Below are 14,884 nucleotides of genomic sequence, written 5' to 3' on the forward strand. Positions count from 1 at the left end.
GCTGGCTGAGGACCGAGCGACGGCGTGTCGGGGAACCGGACTATTTTTTTTTCCTCTCTCCCCTCTCTCGTCCCTGTCGCTCGGGGTGCTCCCGGCTCCGTTCTCTCGTCTCGTCGGTGCGTACCCCCAGGCGCTGGGGCTCTCAAGGGGGGGCCCCCCCGGGGGGAGTAAGCACAGGCGCGGTGGTACCCCCCGGCCTGTGAGGGGCGATGGGGGTATGTAGCGAGGAAGGCAGGACGAGAGCCGTGGGGCAGGAAGGCGGGGCCGGTGGCGTGAGTGATAATGAGTACAAGCTGTACGCGCACCGGTCCCGCATGCCTCACGGGGAGCTAGGGAGCATAAGAGGACGAGCGACGGGACTGCCGACGGGACTGCCGACGAGAGAGGACCGGGCCCGGAAATGTTAAGTTTTATTTATGTTTGTGTGGCCTTTTACTTCCGTGTTATTGTTTGTTTATTTTTGATTAAAGTTTATTGTTTAAATGTTCGCCGGTTCCCGCCTCCTTCCTTCCCTACATTGAACTTTGTTACAATTACATTGAAAATAATTGATATATAAACATTTGAATGCAATGAAGAGATGTATTTTGATCGTGACATTTAACATTCATAGGCAATAACGGCCTCTTCCGTTTTGCGTTAGTATGTCCCAGTGTGTGTTATTTTGCTATGTGCTAAAATGTATATTCTTTTCCCTTTTAGTGCATAGTAGGCAAATTGGGACGCAGCATTTATTGTTTTTGTGAATAAAACTGCAGATTGGTTTATTCAAACTTGCCTTGTGAGAGCAAACAATTAGAATAATCATTTCATAGGACTTGAAATGTGAAATGGCATTTATTGTATGGCAGGCAACATCTTTGTTTTGTGGGTTTTTGAAAGCAGTTATGTTTATTGGGTTAACGGTGCATAGTCAAATATCATTTTGGTGTTATTTTTAGACAGAAGGCTGTTAAAAACACTTTCCCCCAGTGAAACTGTGATAATTACATTTTCAAATAAACACATTTCACCTAACGGGGGATTGTCATGAGTAAATTATACAGCTAGACTACTACTACTACTATTAAAAGAAAACCACCCTTAATGAGTGTAGCAGTAAAACATTTTTGTTTATGATTCCACGCAGAAAGGTTCATAAGTTCGAGTTTTTTTTGATAACTCAACGTTTTATTGTTCTTTGTAGATCAATATTGTTTACATTCTTCTCTGAATGGCCTGTTTGAAATCTACCCACGCCTTATCACACAGAAACATATGATTGACTGTGATTGACCACTCACTCTAAGCCCTCAGTAAATCTTGTAAATGTGTCTGGATGGGTAGACAACATAAAAATGTCCAACTGAACAAATGTACCCACAGAAAAACATGTAACTGAACATTTAGCTGGCTTCTGTACTAGTTGAATACTGTAGCTTTTAAAAGCAAGACTCAGGTGGTAAGGATAGGAAAAGCTTCTTTACTTTTTATAGGAGTCGCCATGGAAACCAGATATAGAAGGAGTGCTGATAAGCACTGTGGTGCTGTGCCTGCAAGTGTTGAAGACAGGTGTGACAGTTTCAACTCATTTAATAGAGTCTACCCAATCATTAATCAGTGTCTGACATCTCTGTATTATTCAATATACAGTAACTATACTTAAAGTCCCAGTGAAATAAAAAATGACTATTTTTCATGTTATATTGCAGCCAGTGCCAGATTATCCAATGGGCATTATGGGCACCAGCCCAGGGGCCCATGAAAGGGGGAGAACATTTCACATAACAATTTACTGCAGTGTGCCTCTCTGGCCCGCACACACGCAAGTGCGCATAAAACAGTGTTTCTAACATACGCAAGTCTGTCTCTTTATTTAATAACTTTTACAAGCCCTTTAGCAGCTTTTGTTCAGGAGAAGCACAAAGCGAAATATCCAGCGACCTTCCGATAAAGCTTTCATTCAGTGGGAAAATGTCGCCTGTGCTGTTCTACGAGCGCAATGTCACTTTTTCCCCGCGCAGGGATCGTCTCAGTGAGCGGCAGGTAGAAGCAGCACATTCGACAGGTGACTCCTGAATGAAATAAGTACAAAACAGCGTTTCCAACAACCTATCACTGTTATTGACTGTTTGAATGTATACACATGAACACATTTCGTCTGTAAATATGTATATGGTTACCTAGACCGAGGCTGTGTGAAAGAATATAGCCAAAATCGCCGCTTTTTATGGTGATTTGTTAAAGATGTCGCGTTTTGTTAGAACTGACAGTAGAAACTGAAAATATGTAAATGAAAACGGCTTTATTGTTGTAAATATAATCTATAGGCTAAATTAGAATACCCTCACGGTTGTCTTTAAAATCTCAAAAGATAAGAGTTTTTTTTACATGTATTTGGTGGTGTTTCTTCGCCAATAAGGAATTTTGATATAATGTTGATCAGGTCTAACTGCCTTACTTTACCCAATTTTTAGCCTTCGTTATTAGAAAATCCAGAGTGCTTTTACATACATTGCGGAATGTTTACTTACACAGACTCATAACATATAGGCTAAAGAAGTATACCTATAATATTTGTTAATGCCGTTTAACACATTACACGCTTACATAAGAACGTGAGTCACGAGGTGCTTGTTACACAAATGAAGTTTAACAAATTGACAAATTACTCTTATAGTATAATCATTGACAAAGTCTGCCCTTTAATGATAAATGAATATGTTTATAAGAAAATATTTGAGAATTACCTTTAAGAATATTCTTAAGAACGTCCTATAATTTATCTTAATAAAGTTCTTATATTTTCTCTTAAAACAGCTTTGTTAATCCGACGTGTTTGTGTGTGAATTATGGAAGAATCTGATAGAACTGAATTAATAGGTAGAGATGAGGCAGTGTGTGCTTGCAAATGCCAGTGAGTTACAGTATGCAGGGAAATGTCTTGATATTGTTGTTGCTGGTCCAGACAAGCATTGTTGTGTTTTAAATCCTGTATGATGGAGAATGTGTACAGGTGTTGATATTTTCCTTCAGGTTGTGATCATAGTTTGTAACTTGGCAATGTAATCCTGTATAAGATGTAGGTGATCCTACACGTAGTACCCTGTAGGCTATTTCAAAACTTTATTGTGTGCCCGTGCATATGGGCACACAATATTCTTAATTCTTAATCCAGGCCTGATTACAGCGTTTATTGTAAATAGTTTATCAATGTTGGTCCTTCTCTTTTTAAAATTTGTGTGCCCTCATAATCTTTAGTTAAAATCTGAAAATGTACTTCCTTCCTGTAATGACTATCCATCTTAAATGACGATGTTAGACCACTTGGGCGGAGCATCTATTAACTCCTCCCCTTCAACTGTCAGTCTGCTGCAGTCCCATTTCAAAATGCAACAGCTGTTTTTATACATCCAATCAAATTGCAGAGAAAGACGACAGCCACGCCCACTATTTTCCTCATTAGAAATTCCATTTCACTCGGAAATGCGTCAAAATACGGAAGTAAAAACGATCGCAACTTTCGGTTCACGGGGACTTTAAACAGCACAGGATAGATAAACCCAAGCATTGGGTTAAATTAACCTAAAAATGTCCATATTTAACCCAATCATGCTTCACGTCAATGGACAAACTCAACCATTGGGTTATTATTTTACATATTGTAACGTTTCACGGATGAATCCACAAGGAACAGGAGGTTAAGTGCAAAAGGTTTAATAACAAAAAGGTGTAAAAATCCACAAAAACTAATCCACTAAAAATCCAAGTGAACAAACAGGGTAATCCAACGAACAGAAACATCCACAGAACACACAGGGTAAATCCACACGAGTAAGAGATAAACCTAAGTAACATTACAATAATACAAAGACCACAGAAACAGGCAGGGTATAAATAATGTCCAGATAATGGGGTGCAGGTGTGAAAATCAATGAGGGACAGGTGAAAGTCATAAGTCTTTTGATGACACACATGTGTAGGCAAAAACAAGGAGGGACAGGTGAGGGAGCGTGGCAAAATAACATCCCTGGGAAAAAACTGAGAAAACACGGACTAGGGACAGACAGGAATGTCACACCTATGCTGGGTTATTTCAAACCATGGTTGGATCAAATTAGAAAATTTTCTGGTTTAATTTAACCCAGTGGTTGGCATTGTCCCTTTTTGACCCAACCATGGGTTGAAAATAACCCAACCTTGTTTAACCTGTATAAACCTGTGATCACACTTTATTCTACATTCATTTGTTGCTTGGTAATTATGTAGTTACACCAAAACTTAATTTGTCTTATACCATAGTGTGTTTAAATACTCAGGTTTGCATTAAAACTGTTTAATGCATGGCTAGCCATGGATTATCCCTTATACATTTCTGTTGATCCTATTTTGTTCAAGTCATTAGTAGGGTGCCAGGCATTACAGTCATTTAACCATGTTTAAAAGAACATAAGGTTATCCATTTTTATCATGTGACTTTAGTGCTGTAATGAAAAGGGGTGTTCCATAGGGTGTACTGTCCAGTAGTGAACCCTCAGGGCCCTCTAGGCCCTAGGTGATGACCTAAACTATCGTAAAAAAAAATATATATTTTTTTTTCAATAAAAGTCGGATGATTTTCCCTATTAGATATGTATATTTGACTTCCTGGATCGATGCGGACTCTATCCACGTGAGATTTCCAAGTCTCACGAGAGTAATTCAAGATCACGGAGCAGTCGCAGTTCTGTGATGTCATACGTTGTCTGCGCAGCCTGCGCATGCTGCAAGAAGTCGAATGTGTGCTTTCGTCGGGCGCCTTCTGTTAGCATACCCCTGGCTGACAGTACAGTAAATCAATGGGAGAGATTAATTTTAGTGACAGTAAAACTGACCAATCATATCGTCTTTCTAAATGGGTGCGCTTTGTTTTTTGCTAACTTTCCACCATCTGGGTGGTTGCTCACCAGCAATCTCGTAAAGCGGAAGAAGCACCCGAAGCAGGTCCGCCAACCACCAAACATTAAAAGAAGAAGAAGAAGAAATGCGGAAAACGTCATTTAAAAATGCAAAACACTAACAGCCTGTGGATGAACTTTGTTATCAATTCTCTGAAAAAAAGAGAAAAGCTGATAAACGTGGTTCAAAACAATAGGAGGAAGACTTTGTTATCAAGTAATTTGATCGTCAAATTGTAAGTTATTTATGATTTATTAGGCCGCTGTGCCTCAATTCATTCTAGTTGCTGATGTGAGCTTTATTTGAGACGAGTGATTTTGACTGTGGTCAGTCTTAAATTTAACATATTGTGCATATTTGCTGTTATTCTGCATAACAGTGACATTTTATCAGATCAATGGTAAATTTACTACGGTCATTTCCACACATTTAGTTCACTGTACGTTACCAGTTTAACATGAATTTTTATTATAATCATAGTTTATTCGCTGGTGAATCTCTGTATACTGTCTGCTAGTGTATAGGGTTGGGTTGCGCAGAGGGCCAAAGCTCAAACGTCAGGGTTCGCTACTGGTATTGTCAATTGCTTTAGATGATCTTTATCAATAGGTACTGTTATCTTGTGAACATAAATTTAACAATAAAGTGCAAGATTCTATATGGCACACTGTGAATATAGTTAGGGCAAAAGGGCATTGTTTTGTATTTTGTGTTTTTACCACAACTGTACTGTTGCATGAAATATTTAGTGATCAGGATTGAAGGTATGTTATTGTAATTAATTAATTATTAATTATAGTTAAGAAGTTAATTAAAAGCATTGAATTTAAAAGCAAGATCAGGGAGACCGCCAGTCCTCAGCTCAATGAAAACTGAACTGAATCAAACAATATACTGGCGGCAATGTTTTATTAAATAGATTTTTCAATGTTTGTTCTCCTAGATCACAGCTGTCCTCCCACAGTTTTGGTTCTCTAAGACTACGTTCACAATGCAAGCCTAAATGCTCAATTCAGATTTTTTGCTCAGATCAGATTTTTTTTTTCGGCTGTTCACACTATTTTTTAAATGTGGCCAATATCAGATTCCAGTGTGAACTCGTGATGGTTCTAAACTGAATCGCATGAGCAAAACAACAATAACACGCAGCAGGCTGTCATAAATAAGCAAGGGTCAAGTCAGCAGGTGTGTTTGACTTTATGCGGTGCTGAGTGGACCGTTCTCACGGCGCGATTTGAGAGCATTCCCGGTGCAGTCCGTATAATGGATCCTTTAGTCATTTGTTGTATCGCGCAGTTCGCGTGCGGTGTAGACAGTGCAAGGGCTTATGTTATAATCTGATGCTTAAAGTTTGGCAACCGAGCTGTAAAGTGCACTTCCCTCAACAGAATGGCTCGTGAAGCTTTAAATCACCGCAGAATTGTGACGCATGTTGATCTACAATGACGCAGAAGTCGCATGAATTCCGATATGACCGTTCAGACTGAGGTCGCATTGCGAAACATCAGACCTGTATCTGATTTAGGATCACATATGGAAGTGGCTCAGATCAGATTAAAAAAGATCGGATTCCATGTGGTTTGTCCTGTTCACACTGTCATGCAGTAAACAGATCTGGGTCACATATGAGTAAAAAAATCGGATTTTAGTGGCAGTGTGAACGTGGCCTAATCGGTAAATGGCCCTGGAAAGCCATGGGCTGATATCTCAGCATTTGTTTTCCTCTCTGTACTCAACAGGGCTAAGAGTCGCTTAACATGTGACCTCTATTTTAGGCTGATCTTTACAGGTGGAGTGAATCACAGTCGTAGCTCAGTAATGATGCTCTTCTGTAAACCACAGACTATACTGACAAGCCAACATTGAAGTGTTTACATGCACAATAAAATGCTGATAATTATCATATATCGTCTCTTTATGATGAGATTTACATATGTAACGGAGGCCAGCTAGTGAAGAGCTGTGCAGTGTGTAAACCTCACTCCCCGACCAACAGAGACGCGCTAGAGACTGCGGTCTTTAGCCTCCTCATTAGAGCGCCCGTCTCCCATACCGGACCGTCGCCGGTTCGAGGCCCGCGCAGAGCGGTGCGATTAGGACCGGTTACACATATACAGATGTAAATCTTCCAGTTTCTGACTAAATTTACAGAAAATAGTGCTTTGCCACCCAATATTATCATGTTGCATCAAATTAGACTGATACCCCAGACCAAACAAAAAATAGACCATTCCCATATCTAAAATACACCATTTACAGTCACTGCTATACATTACACATAATATATTTCTTAAATCACTGTTTGGTAGTCATTATAAACTTTACAAAAATAAAATCATCTCTACTTAATATTGACCGCTGATAAACAAACCCTTCCAGTGTTAACCCACACTTTAAAAGTAGCATAAATGACGGACTTGCCAACATTGCATCTCACTAACTTGGCTTCCAGCATTTTCAATTAAAATGTATCTGGGTTGAGGAAAAAGCTATGCATTACATTACAAAAGTACCCACCTGTCATGATTCTGCCTCTCCTAGTCTTGGTTTTCTCAGTCTTGTGGCAGGACAATGACAGACCCACATGTTTAGTGTGGAGAGAGACATTTATTGTTGTTGTGGCTTGCCATACGCTCTCTCTTTGTTCCTGCCCTCTCTTTCCTAGTTATTGATTGTTAATGATTTCATTCCCGGCACCTGTTCCCCTCTTGATTTGGTTCCCTATTTAATGCCCTTGTGTTTGCTGTCCTGTGCCTGTTCGTTTTGCTACCAAGCCTTGTCTAGTCCTTGTATATTGTTCCTGAGCCGTAAGTCATAGTTTAGTTTGTCTAGTATACGTCAGTTTATGTCAAGTGTTGTCAGTGCCGATCCTAGACATCTGGGGGCCCTATGCAAACCTTTGTCATAATAGTTAAAATGAGATAAGCATAACTCTAAACTATAAGAAATAAAAATAATAAATCAATTAACACACTTAAATGAATTAAAACTGAAAGACAAAAAACATTAAACTGACAGTAAGAACAATTAAGTATTAAATTAAATTCACATTTTGATTCACATGTAAATAGCCATTTACCTAAAGTAATACTTGGCTCTCGAACCATCTAGATTTTTACTAAACAAATGAGTTATTAACATAAATAAAACATCAATAATTCTCTAAATGTGATGACACAAAAATAACACATTATCATGGGCAAACAAAATACAGTTGATTGCAATGGCGACACTCACATGAATATTGTACAGCTGGTTTTGTGACTAAGTCATTTCCTGTAAATGCTATTGAAGTTAGAATATTAATGTTATACAGTATGTAACTTTGGAGACGGTCCCTAAATTCACGAATATCGAACGTCCACAGTCAAACCAACTGTATACCAGTCGACAAATACTGAATTTGTAAATCTTTCTGTACTTGCATAATTTGGCAAAACTAGTCAGGGATATAACCACACGGATTCAAATGCGGGTAACAATGATTCTATTATTGACCAATGACACACAGGCTAAAGCAGTGGGAGAGTTCAGTACTGGCTGGAGAAGGGGAGACCTAGAAGCAGGAGCTGACTGCGAGGCCAACTGGGGAACCCAGTATACAGCAGCGTCAGCGTTGGTGGAGTGAGGGTCGACAGGTCGGAAGCGGAGCGTCGTGGACAGCCCTGGAAATGGCAGAAGGGTGAGTAGCAAGTCCGACATCCGGAGGCCGTTGAGACGGTAAAGCTGGCGGTCGTCGACGGCAGAGTCAACAGAAAGAGAGTCCAGGGTCTGCTTGAGATGGCAGAGGTGGCGGGCAGAGACGTTTCCCAGTCGCGTCGACGAGAGAGTCAACAGTGAGAGAGTCCAGGGTCCGCTTGAGATGGCAGAGGTGGCGGGCAGAGAGTCTCGTGGCCACTGAGGCGACCTCGGCAAACCCGGAAGTTCCGAGACAAGGTGAGCCGGCGGATCTGACCGGTAGAGGATTCAGGGCACGTGGACGCAGCAGGGCAAGGCTTGGGTGGCGGAGGAGTGGCGGGAATAATTGCCAGCAGGCGCTGACCAAAACTGGGGGAAAACTAATCCAAGGGCAAGGTGATCAAAAAGCCGGTGAAAAATGGCAGGGACCGGTACAGTATCAACAGGAGTTAATGATCGCATGAGGGACAGTGAGAAGTGGCAGTGAATATAAAGGGGCAAAACTAATGAACACCAGGTGATAACACTGAGACTAACAAGGGAGAGATTAGTGGCAGCTGGCGGGGCACACTCACACGCAGACAGTGAACACGTGATATGTGACCTGACCTCCATGTGTTCAGGCCATTCACACACACACAACACACAAACAAGTGCTAACCCCGGAACCCAACAAAAACTAAATAAGACTTTTAAATAGTACAAAAACACATGCCTTCTTGTTCTTTTGCTTCACGTTATTGCCATTTTTCCGCTACATATGGGTAGCTTCGTTTTGAAGCCATGGCCATGTGTAAAGACGCATCATCACATTATGTGCATGTCATCACCTGCGCACTGCATGATGTCCAAGTATGTCACAGTAATTAAATAAATTAAGTATTAAAAAGGAAATTTCCAAATGATGAAGGCAGAAATCCGCGTCTTGTATACATTATAATGTTTATCTTCTGTACTCAAGGAGGCCCCCTGGTGGTACAGGGGCCCTACACAACTTGCGTAGTTTGCGTATAGGTGTTGTATTAGTCCAGTTAGTAGTTATTGTTCCTGTCGAGTCTGTGATTTATATTCCCCTTGTCATTGTTTTACCCCCACGTGGGTTTTTGCCTTGTCTTTTGTGATTTATATTAAAAGTCATTGTTTTCCACCACCTACTGTCTGAGATTGGGTTCTCTGCCGTGCACAATCATGACACCACCCAATTGGTGTTTTGCTTGTTTTGTTGTATTACATTCTGAATTTAGAATAGCATTTTGGAGGTTTGTACTGCTTGGTTTACACAACATGCCTACAAAATATATTTTATTATGACAAGCAATAATTATGACAAAAACTCAAGTTATAAGGGAACCCGTTGCATTCAGTGTTGCCAAGTTAGCGATGGTAACACTGAAAAGAACAAAACAGAATAAAGTGAATATTTGTTTTTGCACATTCTTTTGGTGATGCATGAATTACGGCAACATGTTTTGTCTTACGTACCCAACAGACCCATCTGTAAGGCCATGTAAAAGTCAAAAATCATTTTTCAGTCATATCAAGTCAGGTACGAAATATCAAATCAAAGTCATTGTTGCTACCAGTAATGAGAAGACAACGAGAAGCTGTTGCACGCCAGCAGAAAAGCATTGCTGTTCCATGTATGAGATTAAATCCATTAAGGGTAGGAAATGTTGACATTCTTTGATATTTCTTGGTTACAGGTTCAAAAAAGCCAATGCCCAGTGAAACCCATGAAAACGTGTTAAGTAGCCCTGGTTGGGAATGGTTGCATTTGTCAATGTGTCCAAAGATAAACAAACATTCGAACAGTTGCCTTTAGAAAATTAAACCGATTGCGTTTACAAAAGCAGAAATACAAAATTCCCATGACATTATGCACCCCCAGCATTGAACATTCAGGTATTCAAGTAAACATGAATTATACATAAAGGGTGATGAAATAATCAAAGCCGGAGGTATAGTGTAACCCCACAGCTTATTTTACTGCATTACAGACAAAGACAGACTGTTTAATATTGAGCATATTGCACACCTATTACACAAACGTGCAACAATACAAGAGTTGGACATAAACATAATGAATTAAAGACCACATTAATGTGTTAAATTACGAGAAAGTACATTCTTATTCTAGAGAGCATTTTTTAATCTGTTTTATTTATTTATTTTAATTTGGATACATCTGTGTGTCAAAATGTTAAATGCTCTCATTTTTTAGTCGCTTTGGATATTTTTTATTTTATATTTAGTTTTGGAGTTTTACATGGAAAAAAAGAAAAGTATAATTTAATTTGCTTCAACATTAATTTACTAACTAACTAAGATGTAAACTATCATGGTTCTGCCACAAGACCAAGAAAAACATGACAAGAAGAGGCAGAGCCATGACAGAGCCTCATGTTTCATGTGGAGGGAGGTAATTTTGGCCCTTATGACTCGTCATACTCTCTCGAGGTTTCGTCATTGTTCCTGCCCTCTTGTTTCCTCGTTAGTGCTCGTTATTAGTTCATGCCCCGCACCTGTCCCCTCTTGATTTGGTCCCTTATTTAATGCCCCTTTGTTTTCTGTCCTGTGCTGGTTCATTGTGTACTGTCACTTGTTTCATGTGGGTGAGGTCTTGTCTTGTCTTGTCTTGTCTTGTCTTGTCTTGTCTTGTCTTGTCTTGTCTTGTGTAGTCTAGTGTAGTCTAGTGTAGTCTTTTTTGTAATATATGGTAAATGTTATTTTTTTAGTCCTGTCTAGTATAGTTAGTCCGTGTTCCTGTTTATCTGTCATGTTTATATGTTGTTGTTTTACCCCCTCGTGGGTTTTTGTTTTGTTTATTAAAGTCTTGTTAACCCCTTACCCGCTGTCTGCACCTGGGTCCTCTGTCCGTGTCTCACCTCCCATGTTCATGACAGTAAACTAGCAGATCGATGACCTAAAAGCCAACAGTTTTATGATAGAATGGCAAATGGGGAAGTCGTGGCCTAATGGTTAAAGATTCGGACTCGTGACCAGAAGGTTGCCAGTTCGATTCCCAGGGCCGGGCCGGCGGGTAACGACTGAGGTGCCCTTGAGCAAGGCACCTTACCCTTACTTGCTCCCCGGGTGCTGCAGTGATAGCTGCCCACTGCTCCGGGTGTATGTGTGTTCACCACTTGCTGTGCGTGTGTTCACTACTCTCTGGATGGGTTAAATGCAGAGGTCACATTTCGGGTATGAGTCACCATATCTGACTAATAGGTCACTTCACTTCTTATAAAATCAGGATCACGGGCTGTTAGCAGGTCTAAAGGATTTATTTCCTTTTATGTTGATCCAAATCCCAGAATTTGCATCTCAACTGCACCAATGATCATAAAAACAGGCTTTTGTACAGAGCTTGTTTGCTTGATGAATGCAGTCTAAAGTAAAGCTTTGAATAAGATCATAAATCACTGAGTAATCCCATAACACATTAATAACTGGACTGGTGGATTATTTCATCTCTGACTGAGCTTCCGTTTTATTGCAGTCATCTGGTTAAATAGAACTGTAATGGCAAATGCCAAACTTCAGAGGATGACTACAAATTTCACTTTTGGCTAATTGAGATGCATTAAATGCAGAAGAGCACAAGACTTATTTGTCATTTATCTCAACTTGCTTCCAGTGCAGTTTCCTTGTTTTCCTTGACAAGATTTCAAGAATTTGGGCCTAAGATGTCTAGCACCTTGTCAAACTGCACCTTCACAACTAAGAAAATGATGTCATGGAAGCAAAGAGGAATCCTTTAAAAACTGAAGAATGCTCCTAGCGGTGACTTGGAAAACAACAAGCAGTTTTTACAATGAAACATGCTTGCAGAATAGCCCAACCCTGTCCCCCCCATACTCGTACTCAGTAGAGTGTGCAGGGATGTGTGCCAGAAACATGCATTTTCTTTCTCGCTGAAGGCTCTGTATCCAACGTCTGGGAAAGAACAGGAACCTCTTCCTCCTTCTGCTTTCCAGGGCAATGATCAAAAGTGTTCCAGTTGTGTACTAGAACACCCTGTCTTAGAATTTGTACACTGAAGTCTTTTAGCTGGAACGTGGTGTCACTGAAAAGGCTTTGCAATAGTCATATATCTTATCTTATTATAAGCTTAGCCAGACATGCTTCTTGGATCTAAAAGCATGCTGTCCTGACTAGCGGATGCTTCCATTTACAGTAAAGTGCATCCGTCTCTGCACAAAGTGACCTATCTGAGTGACCTCAGGGTAGGGGATGACATCAACAGCAAAGTAAACAGGAGATGCTCCTTTTGCATAGAATGAGAGACACATGGGTTAGATTATCCCACTTGATTTTCTTGATGGCCGATTAGAAAATGCAGAGGTGGGATATCAGAAATGTTGGGGACTGATTTTAAGCTTTTTAAAGGAACAGTTCACACAAAAATTAAAATGTCTATTATTTTACTCACCCTCAAGCCGCTGTGTATATGACTGTCTTCTTTTAGCAGATCACTATCAGAGTTGTAGTGAATAATATCCTGGTTCTTCATAGCTTGGTAATGCCAATGTACAGATAAGCTCCAAAAGGACCCCATCCATCAAAAAAGTAATACATACAACTCCAGGGTTACATTGTCCAGGGTTAATACATGTCTTATGACCCAAAACGATACATTGTTGAGAAAAACGCTTCATATTTTGAGTAAATGTAGTCACGTTTGGATGTAAACAAGATTATCACTGTGAAAAGTATTTCACTATTTTCAAATAGTTTTGAATCTCATTGGTTGCCGCATGTCTTGTGACCTTGTGATCCGCTAAAAGAAGACAGTCATACACCTTGGAGGAGGGTGAGTAAAATATAGGCTATTTTTTTGGGTAAACAATTATTTAAGCTCTGTTGGTGGTAAACAGTCCCAGAAAGCTCATAAAATGCTCTGTCATTATTCTGAATGGGCTTTACAGTTAGCATTAGCTATTTGCTAGCAAAGTAGACTGACAACTGAAAGTAAACTTATCAAATAAATAAGGCCACTCATCTTGTGGTGAGCAAAGTTTTACTTTTACTTTGGTTACTTTATGTAACCAAACTACAGTGATTCAAGAGTTTCCTCTGGTGACATTTTCTCTGATGTGGAGAATACATCGTCAATATTTTCATCTCATTAGCTTCCCTCATTAGCTGAACCATCATCCAAGGGTGCAATTAAAATGAACAACCATATCCATCTTATTATCTGATACAGTGACACGAGAGTATAGACTAAGACACAAATTCACAACACAATTTCACTACTTTTGTGTACAGTATTTCACCCCCACAAAAACTCACACTTCAGGCGCTAAATTCACTGAAATTGAGCGTTTTAAATGAACTCATGTTTTCTATGTAAATTAAGCTAATAACCGTGTAACAACGTTCAAAGTAAGGAAGGAAGGAGGCGGGAACCGGCGAACATTAAATAAACTTTTAATAAAATAAACCAACCACAAAACGAAAGTAAAGGGCCGACAGCTACCTCACGGTCAACTGTCGGCCACACAAACATAAATAAAACTTATCACAATGTCCAGGCCTGGTCCTCTCTCGTCGTACACTCCTGTCGCTCATCCTTTTATGCTTCCGTAGCTCCTCCGTGAGAGATGAGAGACCGGTGCAATGCGCAGCTGACACTCATTGTCACTCGCGTCACCGGCCTCGCACCATTCCCTCACGGCTCTCGTCCCGCCTTCCTCGTTACAAACAGATTGCATGTTATTCACCAAACTTAGCTCAATTAACAATGCACAATTGCTGCTGACGGATAGTGTGTGGTAAACAAAACTTTCTTTAAAAAGGGAGGTTTCTCATGTATTATTCAATTGCTAATTAAAATGATCAGAATTGGGTATATATTCCAATGTGCATTGTGGTCTATAGGGGTGTCACAATATACAACTGTTATCAATAATCATAAAATGATTAATTAATGTTAAAACGACACATGATAATACTGAAAATAATTCAGCACCAGTTTCTTTATATCACTCCTATAACTCTCCCTCTATGCCTCCCTACAATCCTATTTTGAGTTTTATTCATTGGCCAAAAAAGATAAAAACAACAACAAAAAAACAGGTAAACAGGACCATAGATGATGTTGTAAACAGCTAAGGCATCATTGTTATTACACATTTTATTAACATGATCTTGCTATGTCATTCAGTTCCCAAATTAACTGAATCGTAACCTATAATTCAAACCCAATTGTTAGAGTTTAACCACCACTGTTGTGAGATGATGTGTTTGATCTGTCTTAATAAAAACAATAGAGAACACAATATCC

Source organism: Triplophysa rosa, linkage group LG14 (genome assembly GCF_024868665.1).
Source record: "Triplophysa rosa linkage group LG14, Trosa_1v2, whole genome shotgun sequence".
Classification (NCBI taxonomy): Eukaryota; Metazoa; Chordata; class Actinopteri; order Cypriniformes; family Nemacheilidae; genus Triplophysa; species Triplophysa rosa.